Source organism: Cavia porcellus, unplaced genomic scaffold (assembly GCF_034190915.1).
Source record: "Cavia porcellus strain 051 isolate PalLab524CR breed Dunkin Hartley unplaced genomic scaffold, mCavPor4.1 scaffold_1, whole genome shotgun sequence".
Classification (NCBI taxonomy): Eukaryota; Metazoa; Chordata; class Mammalia; order Rodentia; family Caviidae; genus Cavia; species Cavia porcellus.
This window is the reverse complement of record NW_026947484.1, coordinates 169,175,823-169,191,089: the sequence shown is the minus strand read 5'-3', so window position 1 is coordinate 169,191,089 and position 15,267 is coordinate 169,175,823.

The window sequence follows — 15,267 nt, the reverse complement described above, 5'->3', positions numbered from 1 at the left end:
TTGTACCCTAGGCTGGCCTGGAATTTGACAAAATCCTCCTGCCTTGGCCTCCTGAGTTCTGAGATCATGGGTGTGTCACCAATCCCAGCTCTAGGAGATTTTTACTTGTTTCTCTTTATACTTTTGCATTTGATACTACTGGTGTGGTAGTCTTGTTGTTACTGTTTTTGTTGTTGTTGTCGTATTGTTGTTTTTCCCCTGGGGGAAAAAATGGATACCAAGACTTGATGGTGACCAATAGCAGAATAACGATTATCATCCTAGACCTTCACATTTTGCTTCCCACCCTGTCTTATGGGGTTGCTATAAACTGTGTCATATTTCTCCTCTTCTTCTTTACCTTTTGTATACTGAAGGCGTGCCAGTGCCTGGATCTTAAATCCAGAGTCTTTTGTACTAAACTCTTGGCACCGAACAATCAGAAGCACTTTTGGAGAATGTACTTAGCTTCTTCCTTTCCCTGAAGAGTGCTCTACTTGCCTTCCTTCCCATCTGTTCTTCCAATATTCTTTATTCAAAACATTTTCGTTCCCTATCCTTCTCTACCTCCTTGCTTGAATTGCAAAGCAGTGCTAAAGCTTTTAAAGAACTCAGCTAATAAACCTTCCGTAAGAGCAGCCATCTTAAACCTTTGTTGACTTTTCTTTTTCCTTTACTTCTCTCACCTCCAGTCATTTCTGAAAGTTTCAAAATGATCCACTATACTGGGCAGGAACAGAGAAAGACAGGAAAAATGCGCCTGACTGGACTGAGGGGTACAACTCCCTCATTATTATAGTAGATATGCAACCTCTTTTTGTCACTTTACAAAGTAGATATTTTTATTATTATTACACAGGGATACAAATTGCATCTCAGAGAAATTCAGAGACTTGATGGAACTTGTTTCAATTAGATTTGGATGGCCCTAAGACATGTGCTCAGTCCACTGCCCATACTGCCGCATTCAAAAGACTGAGAAATCAGTTTTGTGTTCACCTCTACCAAGGACTAATGGTAAAGTGATTATTTATTATGATTCAGATCTAAAATTTCTATCAAAAGGCTCATATTTAGAGATGCAGTTTTCAGAAGATAATTGAATAAGGAGGAGTCTAACTCCATCAGCGGACTGATTCATCAATAGGTTTATAATTTGATGCCACTGTCAGGAGATGATGAAGACGTCAGAAGTAGATCCTGCTTGAAGGGAGTTTATAGAGGTTTGACTGTGGGACCCTTCTGCTTCCAACCACTGTGAACTGCTTTTCTCTGTTATGCTCTTCCACCTTGAGGTTTTGTCACATCAACAGAAAACTGCTTGACAGAGTGTTACATGTGAGCAACTATTTATCCACTTACACAGAATGATCAGAGGCACATGTTAACTGTATAGGTGTTGAAGTCAGAGATTCCAGCATCAGTTGTGTCTCTGCTACATTTGGATGTTGGGACCTGATGCATATACTAAATGTCTCTAGGCTAAGACTCCTCATTTTTAAATATGTATAAAAATGCACCTAACACATTTATTAGTTAACTTTTAAAAAGTCACTCAAAGTATTTAGCCTGTTTCTGTTAATCATTCAAAAACTGAGAATTGTCTGAGTACTGACCTTCATGGCACAGAAGGTATGAATGAGTAATAGTAGATAAATCACGGTCCCAGGGCCACTTTCTCTGGAAAATTACAATAGAAAGAGTTTGCAGAGAAGATATCCTCTGAATCAGACATGAAATAAAAAATGGCCAATGGGACAGTGTCATGTTTTATGTCTGTGGCCTCCAGGCCTCTTGAGTTTGCATTGTGCATTTGTGATTGGTTCATTGTCTAGTGCTTAGATTGACGATGTCAGTGCTACACCCACGTAGGGGTGGAGCCAGGATGTGATGTAATGGCAGGAAGAGGTTGTGTCTTGCTCTCTGCTGGTTCAGGCTTGCTGTTTGCAGCCATCATGAACTGCGGCCCAGCCATGCCCACCTGCCTTGGAATCAACTGAGTATGGACTGAAACCTCCAAAAACTGTAAGAAATAAACCTTTCCTTCCCCCAGTTTGGGCTTCAGGTATTTTGTCTCAGCGACAAAGTAAAAAGTAACAAAGATAGACAGATAACCAGATGACAGGTAGAGAGTGTGAAAAGTCACAATAGCCAGACAGGACTGGAAAATGGTCAGTGCCCTAAGGATGTGAACAATTTACAAAAGTGCTTGAACTTTTTTGTAGCTCAGGAAAACTCGAGCTATCATTAGGACATCATTGGCTTTAGTTTCAGGAAGACTACTGAATGTTATGTGCTCAGCAAGCCATTCTTCACTCACTGTGACTTCATTCCCAGCTGCACTGCTGAGTCCTGGACATTTCAAGCCATTGAACTGCATTCAGAAGGCATGAGAAGGATGGGGAAAGACAGAGACAAAAGGCAAAAATAAATAAATTAATTTAAAAGCAGAGGGGAAAATCAAGTCCCAGGAGATGCCTGTGTGTTGTTTTAACATGGAGAAAATGAGAAAAACAAGGAGCACATTACAAAGAAGAACATGTACATGCATTCATTAACATTTCTAACATGAGTTTTATTTTCCATGCACATCCTACCTACACGGAGCCCTGTGTATTTGATCTAACCTCTCATTAAGTTGCATGCAAGTCATCTTTTTAACATGTCCTCTAGAGGGATCCTCCAACAGATTATAAAATCTTGTTTGTGAATGGTGGGCTCCCTTTCAAAATAGTGTTTACATTTCACTATTTAGTGATACCCTCTGCTTAACACATATGTGGCGAACATTGCTTCAGTGTCTTACTTTTAGACTAAGAAACAGTTTTCCATTTAGAGAGCTATCTTTGTCAAGTTTGTGGGTCTTTGGATCAGGAAGACCACATTTAACTCATGGCTGTATTACTAGAGGGTTGTTTTAGCAGGTTATGACAACTCTTTGAGGAAATACATCCCCATTTGTAAAATTTAGGCAATAATATAAACTGCCTCTTTGTGCTGCAAAATAAATGAGAGGGTGCTTGCAAAGATTTAGCATATTATTGGGCTCCTATTTACACTCAATAAACTATATACCTAGTTTCTATTCTTTCCTATGATATTTGTAATTATTATCATTCTCTAGAACCGCATTAAAACACTGGATTTTTTACGGGTGTTTTTCTGTTGCTTAATGTATCTAAGTTTTAGTTTTAACATTTGCAACTGATGAGAAATATAAATATTTAAATTGCAATGTTGCCTTATTATTAGCTAATGGTTTATTACAGGCTATTTATATGGCTTATTTCCTTCAACACTCTTAATTACTAAAATAGGCGTAATTATTGTTCTCATTTTACAGATGGAAACAGTGAGGTATAAACACATTAAACAGTTTTGAGAAGGCCACACTGCCAACAATGGTGAGATTAACAGTCAAATGCTGACACTGTGGCTCCCAAGGTTGTTTTAATGGCTCTACTCCTGTTGCTGCATGAAATAGCCTAACTGCAAATATTTGCTATGGCTCACTTGACTTAGTTATTTTTCAGTGTTAATTCTGTTCACCTTGTCCTCCCTGATATAGGAATCAACTACGGACTCTTCAGTGTGAGAAGAACAAGAGGGTGTTAATAATCAAGTCAATAACATGATACAAGGTATGAAAATAAGGCAAATATGATTATCATCTTTACAGAACTAACAATGAGCCCCATTACTGTGCATGGCATGGGAGAAGGGAATAAGTATTAAAAAAACTCCCTTCCTGTTTTCAAAGGTCTTTAGATCTGGTAAACAAAATGACACAAATAGCAACTGCATATGAATACAAATCATATTTACACTTGAAATTTAAAGGATGCTATAGCCTTAGGAGAAAGGATGATTATTTCCTCACAATAGCAAATTATAATGATCACATAACACTGTTCATAGAAGGGATAATGTAAACTCTACCAGAAAATAAAGTAGGATATATTCTATAATATTCTCTATTTCTAGACTACTGCTTACATAAAAATGAATGAAATTCTGAGAAAAGACTAGAAAATTGCCTTAGACTAGACTTTACCTTCATACTTTGCATAGGTGAAAAAAAAAAAAAAATCCCTGTGCTCGTACCAAGGATTACATAAAGAGCACATCTAAATAAATTTTAGCCTACTGAATAGATTTACACAGATGATGAAAAGCAAAATGGAATCAGACCAACTGGTCAGCCAGTCTGAGAACTATCTTTTAAGTCAGTTCATTAATAAAAAACATTTGCCCAAACTGATAGTAGGTCAAGTGTGAAATGATGAGTCTGACATGTTATATCAAAACAAGTTTTAATGGCGATCAAGAAAAACAAGCAGGGGAAACCAAGAAACCAGCTCGCCTCCCTGGTAAGCAGCTGTGGCCTGGCAAATGGTGGCTGCCCCAAGGGGAAGAACCAAGCAGCCAGCGTCTCCCAAGATCCCATCCTATTGGAACTTAGGGCACTGGGAAACACAGGAGCCAGCCTGCCTCCCTAGTTAGCAGCCATGAGCGTACCAGCATGAGGGCTGAGAATCAAACATCCCATTCCCCCCCACCACCCCGTTAGCAAGTGGGAGCTAGAGATCTCAGCATCTCTTGGGAGGTTGACCATATATAGTGTAGCAAATAGGGAGGATTTCCTTCTACCATCTCTTTGAAGGTTAATATTGTTATCACTGTTTTACTTTGTTCTGATTAATTATATTGCTTTATTCAATAGTCTGTTTTGATAACTTTTATAATGCTCTGTATTTCATTTGATTTTGCTGTACCTGGTTAAAAGAACAACTATTGTAAAGATAGCGAGATACACTACGATACCTATTATTGTTATCCTGGTAACCAGCTGTGACTTTCTGTACCAATTTCACTGCACTGTCTTAAATGGCTTTGTGCTGTCTTGTTCTGTTGTGTTTCACTACCTTCAAAATAATAATAAAAAAAAAATTAAAAGAAAGATAAGCAATGGCATAGTCACTCATAAAATATAAATCCAGCCATGTATTTACTACAGGGAATGCTATCACCTCTGCTAAGAGCTAGAAACCAAGACAGAAGCATACTAGACATGAAGAGGGTTTTGAAATTCCAAGCAGTGTTGTAGTTAGTGAGTTCCAGTTGCCCATCCATGGGTACACAATGCCTTGATGCCTAAGAGGCACATAAGAAGCGCTTGAAGACCCCTTGGGGAAAAGGTGGAGATGCTGCCCTGGAACAATGTTACTCAATCTTCCTGAAACCCCTCTGGGTAAACATGAAAACCTTGTAATCTTGGTTAATATCACTTCAAATGTCAAAGTAAATACTTTCACAGCCAGAAAAGAATTTTAAAAAAACTAACAAAGAGACTATAGATCAATCATAAAAATGACAAATTTTTATGCTGGTTTTTCAAACTACACAACCATAGGATTTTTTTCTCTTTCTAGATTATTTTACTGTCCACCCTCCTTCATCTCAGAGTCTCTGTATCTTCTCCCAGCCTCCACGGATGGAAAATATTCCGCCTTAATTTCAAATGTTCCCACAAGCTCAGGTCCTGAAACTGTGGTCCCCAGTATAGCAGTGTTGTGAGGTAGGACATTTGAAAGATAAATGCATCAGGAAGGCGCTATTCTCATCAGTGGGTTAACCAGGGATCTTGTTGCAGGAAGTATGTCAGTGGAGACATAGGGTAAGCTTGTTCTCTCTCTCTCTCTCTCTCTCTTTCTCTCTCTCTCTCTCTCTCTCTCTCTCTCTCTCTCTCTCTCTCTCTCTTCCTTGTCTTCTTCCTTGCTCATGAAAGGTGCAGCTTTTCTCCATCACCTGCTCCCTTCTGCCTTATCACAGGCCTAGAAGCAGAGAAGCCAGCTGGCTATGGGCCATACATGTTATACTACTGACAAAAATTTGTCAGTATTTTCCCTTGTCCTGAGACTTTGTTGGAGGCTAAAATTACAAGCCATGCACTAATTTTTAAACCTTTAACAGTGAATTAATTTATAAATTTTCAAAACAGCTCCACTTTCAGGTTGTGAGAGGGGGTCTGCTGAATGTTTTTAGCCAAATTAATCATGAAAATCATAGGCAAACACAGAGCAAAAGGGATTTTAAGAATTTAAATTTTAGCCCCAAAGGAAACATGTGAATTAGGATCAAGGCAGGTTTAGCTGCTGAAGGAATTAGCACCAGTCGTTAAAAAGGAATGAAGCTCTTTGATAGGGACAAAAATATTACTGGAGAGCATTGTGGGCATCAGAAAAATCCCCTTCTAGACTCACCCAGAGCACTGATGGAGCAGCATTCTGAGCGTGATGATGGGTCAGGCAGATGCAGTCCTGGGGTCTTCAGGGGGCCCTCACCCCTCCTTTCCGGCACAGTTGTCCTGTACTGTTTTCAGCCACAATTAAGTAAGCAACTTTGCACTACTTCATTCTTGCACCATGATATTCCTGGCTTGGAGCCGGACAACCATAAATTGAATTGTTCAAACAGTAACAAATACGAAACTTCTCTTTCTTTAAATTGTTGATGTAAATTGTAGTGCCTCAGTGATTAGAAATCTGAGTAACACAAGGACTGTGATAAATGGTAGGAACTTAAGAGTCGAGACCTATTGGGAATTCAGAAGTTACTGAGTATATGCTTTGGAAGTTCATTTTCCCCTAACCTCTTCCTTCCTTTCTCTTTGCCTTCCGGTTTTAGTGAAATAATCAACTGCTTCATCATGTGCTCTCATAAAATGCTCTACCATGCCACAGGCACAAAATCAGAGGAACCAGTTGATCATGGACAGAAACCTCTAAACAATGAGCCCAAATAAAGCTTTCTTCTGCATTGACTAAGGTATTGTATTTCACTAACAGCTGACAAACACAAGAAGCAAAAACTAAGGAGAGTTCATTAACTGGAATGGAAGCTAAAATAACAAAAAGCACAAGATAATATACAGAAAGGAACTTAGAAAGCAATTCTGAGGCTAATCAGTAAAAGAATAAATAGTCTTCTAAAAACTATAGATTGGGAATTACATCAAAAGCACTTTCAGTATTTAGGATCTGTACCCCTGAGGCTATATCATCCTGTAGAGTTTTATAAAAAACACTTTGGTTAAGGAAGTAGTGACAGTAACAGTGGGAGGCACTTGACAAGATCTAGTCTCTAGATTACCTAATGTTTCACATGATCCCATAAAAATGTGATTTTGCCTGCATATCTCGTGATTTAATATTTCCCGTGTATGTTTGTGCACGTGTGTGTGTGTTTGTGTGTGTGTTCTCTAAAAGAAATATTTTTTTGTGTTTGATTTTGAGTCTGCCACTTATTACTGAATAAATTTGTGTTTAAATCCTTTAACTGTTGAGGACATAATGTCTTCTTTTGTGAAAAAAAAAAAAAAATGAACAGTTGTAACAAAACCTAACAGAACTTTTGTGGTGAATAAATCATTCAGTCTTCACTAGGAATGTTTTCTAAGATGTAAGAACAGGAACAGTACTCAATACTTCAGAGCGGAAAACTATGGTCAAACAGCCAAACTTTCTGCCAGTTGGAAACAGGTTTTAGATAAATGTTTTTTCTTGTTTTTGTCTAATCTTCTTATCTGCGACCTAAGAACAATAATATCTATTTCATGGATTTCCTTTGAGGATTCAGCTAAAGGGTGGATGTGTATCCTGGTTCTTCAAATGTTTACAATACAAGATCATAACTTATCTATGTTAATTAAATGTGAAGAATAACATCACTAATCATAATGAATAATTTAATTTACCTATAAACTCTCTAAAGGCAAGTGCTAAATCTATTATTTTTGTGTCCACTAGATGACATATAAACTTAAATAAATGAAAATAAAATTGCTACATAATGTACAGTGGATTTCACATATGCATTTGGTGGAAGTGGTAGGCTTCAGTCTGTCTTCTCCTTTCACTAAAGGAGAAAGGATTGTAGAGTTAACTCCCTCTTCTTGGTTTAAGCTAATGCCTCTGGGCTTAACTCAAACCATCTCTCAAGGCTTGGTGACTCAGAAGAACCCATGGAATCTCAAAGCCCTAGAAAAAATTGCAAAGTTAAAGAGATAGAGGAATGCAAGGAGGCCCTCAATTCTATTTTGATCTAGGAACCTCTCAGTCTAGAAGTAACCCAAATAACTTGAATATTAGATTCAACCATACTAATAAATAGGAAAAAAGTCAAAGTCCATGAAAATCCAAGATTCTCTTGAAAATGAAGTCACTGGACTAAGGGCACAGGTAGCTTTCATAGGGACCATGGTCTCTGAAAATCCAAATGGAATATAGTATTGTGTCTCAAAAGGCATTTTAGAGGAACGGTTCAGGACTGGAAACTTTAAATAAATTGTAAAAAGGATCCATGAACCAAAATCTAAAATGATTTATCTCTAAATAGAGTAAGTTTACTGTGAACAGTAAAGAACACTTACATTCCTTATATTTAGTAAGAAATGTCTAGAAATAAGTTATATAATGGATTGTTATGAGGTGATTGTGACTATATATCTAGTTATTTGAAAAGACCATACTATATTCTCAGGAAACACAGGAAACATACATATTATATTTTTAGAGAACATGAGTGCATTTTTTGAGACAATCTTTTGTTTTGTTACAGCCAACGTCTTTGACTCAAGCAATTCTCTCATCTCAGTTTCCCAAGTGTTGGAACTTCAAGCACCTGAAACTGTGTGCCCATATATAATTGTAGTAGGTGCATAATAATTTTAAAAAGCAGTCAATTTTGTGGTGACATTTTGATACATATAAGGTATTCCGTTCATAATCACATGCATGGATGTTTTCTATAAAGGTGAACACAGGAAAACTGCTAGACTGGATGTCAAGATGTTTGCATACTGCTCCTAACCCCAATTCTGTCACTAAACAAATTACTATAAATAGACTTTCCTTGGCCACAATCAGGCTTTCAAAGGTTAGCTATTTATGTTTGGAGTGGAGTGTGGCAGGGACCACTCCACTGTTTCCCTTTTTAGCAACAGAAACAGGAAATGAGGCATGGCTCAGTTTGAACCCATCTGACAAATTATTCTTGCACTTTCCTAAATTGTAGTGAGGGAAGGTGCAATGTGGTTATTATCGTAGGGTTCCCTGCTTCACAGCATTCCATGGAAATGAAGTACACTGTTACAACTGAAATTAGGATTGGCCAATGCACCATGCCAATTACAATACTGTAAGAGGTAAACACCACTAAGTCCTTTTCAGCATCGTCCTTTGTGGCATGTATGACTTTCAACTATATCATAAAGTCTCATAAAATGCCTCCAAGATGCATAGTCTTTACTTCCTCCTGTTTTACAGGAAAGGAAATCAAGATGGTTAAAGTCTAAGCAAAAACAAATCAAATTCCACAAAACTGAACAATGGTGGATCTAAGACTCAAAGTCAATCAGCAGGACTCATGACCCTGCCCTCTCAAATAAGATGTTTATAATTCCATATTTTATTTTTCAATGTTCGTAAATAGATAAATTATAAAAGCAGTATGCATCCATTTTGTAGATGGAATATTTAGAGAAATATGAACCATTTAGAGAAATATGAACCATTCACATATACTCTTAAAAGAATATTATTCTCGTTAATAAGACTAAATTTTACTATTACTTCACATACGATTTTTTCACTCATGAATAGTTTTTGCCCTGCCTCAGTCACTCCTACTGTGTACAATCTCAGAACTCCGTGCTAAGCAATTCCTGAACTTTGTGTGCTTCTCTTCAAGATTGCGCCATCTCTTAACATCTCTTAACATTTGCATCTCTTCTTAAATATGCAATTGTTAGTGTTTTTTTTTTTTTTCAGAATATAGTATAACAAATGCAAGTTTAGTGCCTTTACATAATTTGCATCATCTCTAGAACTTAAGTTAGTGTCTGGCACATCTTAGGTGCTCAATAGTATTTGCTGATTAGTGAAATGCTGGTGAAGAAACTGCTTTTCCCATGTAAAAGTCAAGAGACATGAAATGAGTGAGGTAAGCAGGCTTGCTCATGACCAGAAAAACGCAGAGTAGGCACCGGGCCAATTCTCCTAATTCCTAACCACATGCTTTCTTCCACTCAACTCACTTCTACCTCTAATGTAATTGGCTTTGTGCAGAGGGCTGGGTTGGCTCTGCACGGAACTGTATCAACGTAACACGCCCAATAAATGGATCTGAGCCCTGATCCTCTGGGGAGAAATGCAAGTGGTAAAAGAATGACCTACTATTTATCTTTCTGAGGGCTCCTTTTTGACAAATGCTTGCAGGGAGAAAATAAATGACTCCAATGCAACCACAGGTGCTATAAACCCTTCCTTTGTTCCAAAAAGTGGCCCTTGCACCATTTGAAATTTCCATTCCAAAATCTCAGCTCCACTTGTGATCCATGATTGTGGGAGAGTAGCACCCTCTTCAACGCTTAATTGTACACATCTGCAATACATCTGAGTTGAACCAAGGAGATCTGTAAGCCTTACACACTCTGATAAGTCAGGCACTGGATGTGGTTGTTGCCCTCCACCCTCCATTCTAATAAGAGGGCATTTCTCTTGGGAGGAAAACAGAACATACTGGATACAATTAGAGTTAGATGAGTAAAAATCCAGGCTCCCAGCTTGTCTGTTGGACAGGTGGAACAGGAAGCATGCAAAAATAAAACCTTATTGCCAAGTCAAAAAAAAAAAATCATTTAAAGAACAAAATCTGTTACCTTGTTCTCATAAAAGCAACTCCAGGCCTGGAGACAATATGAGCAAAAATAAATGGGAGGGAAAGTTCTTTCTCTGATGCTTCTGGCAGTTTTCTGATCTCTTTCTCTCACTTTGCACTGACTGTCAAATGGTCTATCAAGAGGTTAGTTTGTAATTAAACTCAGCTCTAATTGCTGGAACAAGTTACTGATTGTGTTCTTAAATCCTTTTACTCTATACCCTAGAAACCAGTGCATTCTAGCCTTTAACTGCTAGTGGTTTGAGAGAATCACATAAGTACAGCTTTTAGCAGAAATTTTGTTCATTTGAAGCTTTTACCCAGAGCATCAATCAAGAAGACTTAAAAACATGAAACCAATTGGTGTAGGGAATAATCCTCCCTCCTTGACAATAACAAAAATAAATTTGAAGAAATGTTCTGCTCTCTCTTTGTAAATTATAGATAAAGTTATGCTTAATGGTTGGCTTATATACTAAGACCCACATTCAAGAATCTGTCTATTTAAATGGAGTTTCGTATCTTTAAAGGGTCAGCTGGGTGGTTTTGAGGTGTGGAAAAATCTTTTAAAGCCATTCAAATCCATTTAATGAGTCATCGAATTTTGGGAAAAGAATGTGAATGATGTGTCAGTTTAATTTGAATTTGAGTTATGCAGAGTAAACACAGCAATGAATCTAAAAGTGTAAAACTTGGAAGAAAAGCAAGGAAAATAATTCCTTTGGACTATATTTGTTTGGCCTATGTAATGCTAGTGGAGGATAATAAATTGAAATATGTAGAACGTCTGTGTAGATTTGGACAGTGTGGAGGGAATTTTGGGTTGTTTTCTCACATTCCACACCCCATTCCCCTTACTAAGAAGTCTCTGAGTGTGGTATAAATTTCCCACCCAGCATCCTTGCCTCCTGTGTTTTAGAGGAAGCTCACCCACCCTTTTCTTTTGACCACACTAATGCAGGCATTGGGCTGTGTCTACCTAGTGATAGCCAATAAAGACAGGTGAGACTCAGTTCCTGGGCTCCATCTGTATTAGCCAAGAAGCCCATTCTACTCAATTTAAATATGCACACATGATGTCCTGGAAGAAAAATATCTATTATATATTTTTTCATTCAGAATCATGTGAAATCCTTTCTAATTTTGGATGATTTCTATTATTATTAGTCACTTTTGCTTGTAACAGAAAATCTTGATTGATGAAATGTGGGATTGTTTGGATGGGAGAAATCCAGGTCAAGTTGCTGCTTCTCTCTGAGCAAAACAGGAAGAGGATTATGGATAGATACTGGTGGTAGCACCAAGTTGCTTGATCTAACTTTGTCTAAAATCACATTTGTGGATTTTTCTTAAGTTCTGTGAGCCAGTAAACTCTGTTTTGTTATTTCACAAAACATTTGCTGAATATTTATCATGTGGCAGCCGAGGGCCTCCGACTCAGCATGGTATCATACAGGAATCTCCACTGAACAGCATGACAAAAGGAATAAAACAAGTAAGTAAACAGGAAGACGGGCAGAGAAAAAACCTAAAATGGAGACCATTACATTCCTATGGCTGCTATTTTGCTGCCACTGGTGTGATGGCAACAAAACAACAGACATTCATTGCCTCACAGTTCTAGGACATAGACCGCTAAGCCCAAAGTTGCATGACCAGCTCAAAGTTGGCAAAATGGTTGTTTCTTTATGAAGACTATGGGGAACCATTACAGGAAAAGCTAATGTGAGAACTAAGAAACAAAACAACTGTAAAAGCAGTAAAAATTGAGCAATCAAAGTCTTTTAAATTTGAATCCATTTGATTGCAGGTGACATACATTGAAAGGTAAAGTGCTAAATAAATAGAACTCACCTTTTTTACAAATTAGAAACTTACTGATAATTTGCAATTAACTTTATAAATCTATAATCATTTTCTTTTATCCATGATAAATGGTACTTTACTTCTTGCCATTTTCCCTCTGTGTGTGTGTGTGTGTGTGTGTGTGTGTCTGTGCATGCATGTTTGTATGGTCTGAATGCAGGGCCATCACATGGAATACATCTCCAACTCTTTTCTCATTTTACCTAATTATTTGGGGCTTTTGCTTTATTGTTAATTTCAATAAGATTTCTCACTAAATTGCCTACATTGTGCTTGAATTTTGCAATTCTTTTGCCTAAGCCTCCCAGAATTCTGGGATTAGAGGCATGGGCCACTGTAGCTTCTCTTCCTTTGATGGTTATCTGATATTGTCATCTTTTATTTTATTAAATTGTTCAATTTCTGAATTTTAAAGTTATCTTAGTACCATCTGTTCCTCTGCTGTCTACTGCAAACCTGACAAACATCACAGCCTTAACAGAAACCTGGATGAATGAAAGGAATTTCCTTCTAGCTTAGGAACAGTGCTATGCCAGGTAACATTTAACAAGTTTTTCCTCTCCCCAAACAAATCCCTCATATTCAGCATGCACAGATTTCTAGTCGTAAAGATGGCCACCATAGAGGATCTGAAACAACTAATATGATGTTACTGAACTAATACTGAAAGTGAATTATCACTCATAAAGTAACTAACAGAATAAGAAATAGAAAACTATGTTAGCTTTGTTAATGTAAATTACATGGGTGGCAAGAGTAATGGTTTCTTGTTTGAACTCTGTCACCAAACAAACGGAAGCAAATCTAATGATTGTAATAGGGTGCAAAATGTTTTCTAACTGGAAACCAGTCCTTCCTACTGATTTTACATAAGCAAATACTGCAAAAATACAAGATTTTGAGTGGACATCAATAAGTGGAAGTTTGTATTGTGATCATGATGCTTAATCCGTAACTAATTTCTCACCTCTTTTGAAGTTACATTAGCATTTAAAAAAACAAAGACTCTAAATGAAGAATTGGCTCAACTGGCTGAAGTATGAATGGAAAAGAGAATTTGAGAGGACTTGCAGACCTTTTTAAAGACAGCTTTATTAAGCGACATATCGACTTCCTCTTAAAAGAAGAATAGACATTAAGACTCCATGTGTGGAAGAGGACTGCAAATCCAAACACTACATGTCAAAAGCTAAGCTAAATAAGTGAAATGGATTCTGTGTGTGAGGAGGAGCATAAACGGAGGGAGCCAGAAAGAGGTGAAAGGAGAGGAAGAGAAGGGAAGAAGGAAGGAAGGAAACACTAGAGGAAGAAAGAAAGGAAATAAAAGGAAGTAGAAGGAAGGACAATTAAATTGCAGACAGCATCCAAAGACATTCAAATTTTAAAACCCTTAGTTATGATGCAAAGTCATACAAAACACACACCCTGTGAGAGGAGCTAAAATGGTGGACAGATAAGCACTAGAATACAGAGGCTCCCTGAGACAGACAACCCATTCTGGTTTGATTATTATCTGTTTTTTTAGATTTATACTATCAACAATGTTCTTTTTATTAATATTGTTATGTACTGCTATATCCAATTATATTATGTCTGATGATATGGACAGTTCTATTGACGATAACAAGAGACAACACAGGAACCATTGTAGAGCACCTTGTACTGTGGCTTTATATGACTTTTTCATTACGTGTTTATAGGAAAATGTTTTGTTTTGTCTTGCTTTGTTTTGTTTCTCCCTCTAATATAGAAATGATAGAAATTCATATAGAGACTCATGCATGTGTAACACCTATAAACAGTTTATGAGAACTGATCTTAAAATGCATGATGAAATAAACAACTATTTTGAAGAAAAAGAGACATCGCAGTACTCAGTGCTGATCCCATAGTGTCATGAAGTGAATCCAGCAATACTATTATGCTTTGTTCAGAGTGATTTTAGTCTGCTTTGGTTTGTTTAATCTTAGCATTCATGAAGATATGGATAATTGCATATATTTTTGAGTGTATAGGATTGTTAACCATATTACTAAGTTTTTGTTAGACAGTTGAACAGAACTGTTTGCAGTCCCGCTGTTTGAATGTTCACTTTGTATGCTTCACTTCTGCAACTTGAACAACTATTTTTAAAGAGAGTAACATGTAATTATCCAGTAGTGATTTTTGTTTATTATTTCTTTGAAATTATGTATTATTTGTAGCCTTTTTCTGTTGGGTTTATCTTTTTCTTTAAATTAAAGTAAAACATATACCCTATGCAATGTGTTCTGGTTCATGGCTCTCAATTTATGTTGAGAGATGTTTTAAACCTGCTCCTAAAATCAAAAGTTTAATCCGTGTGTGTTTAATGAAGATAGCTGCAATGAAGGAAACCTGACTATTTTCTACTAGGCTTCTATCTAATTTCTACTTTTGGAATTTCCCTTTTATCCATGATGACTACACATTCATTTTAAGTAATCCAAACCAAATAGAAAAGCATATAATATACCATGGCATCAAAGTCTCTCTACAATTTTCCTACTAAGAGGCAATTGAATATTCTGGATATGCAAATACACACACATACATACATGTGCATACACACACACACACACACACACACACACACACACACACACACTCCTCTAGGTGATTTTGAAAACTAGACTCTTGTTAAATATGATCCATTTTAATCTATAACTCACCACGTATGTTTAT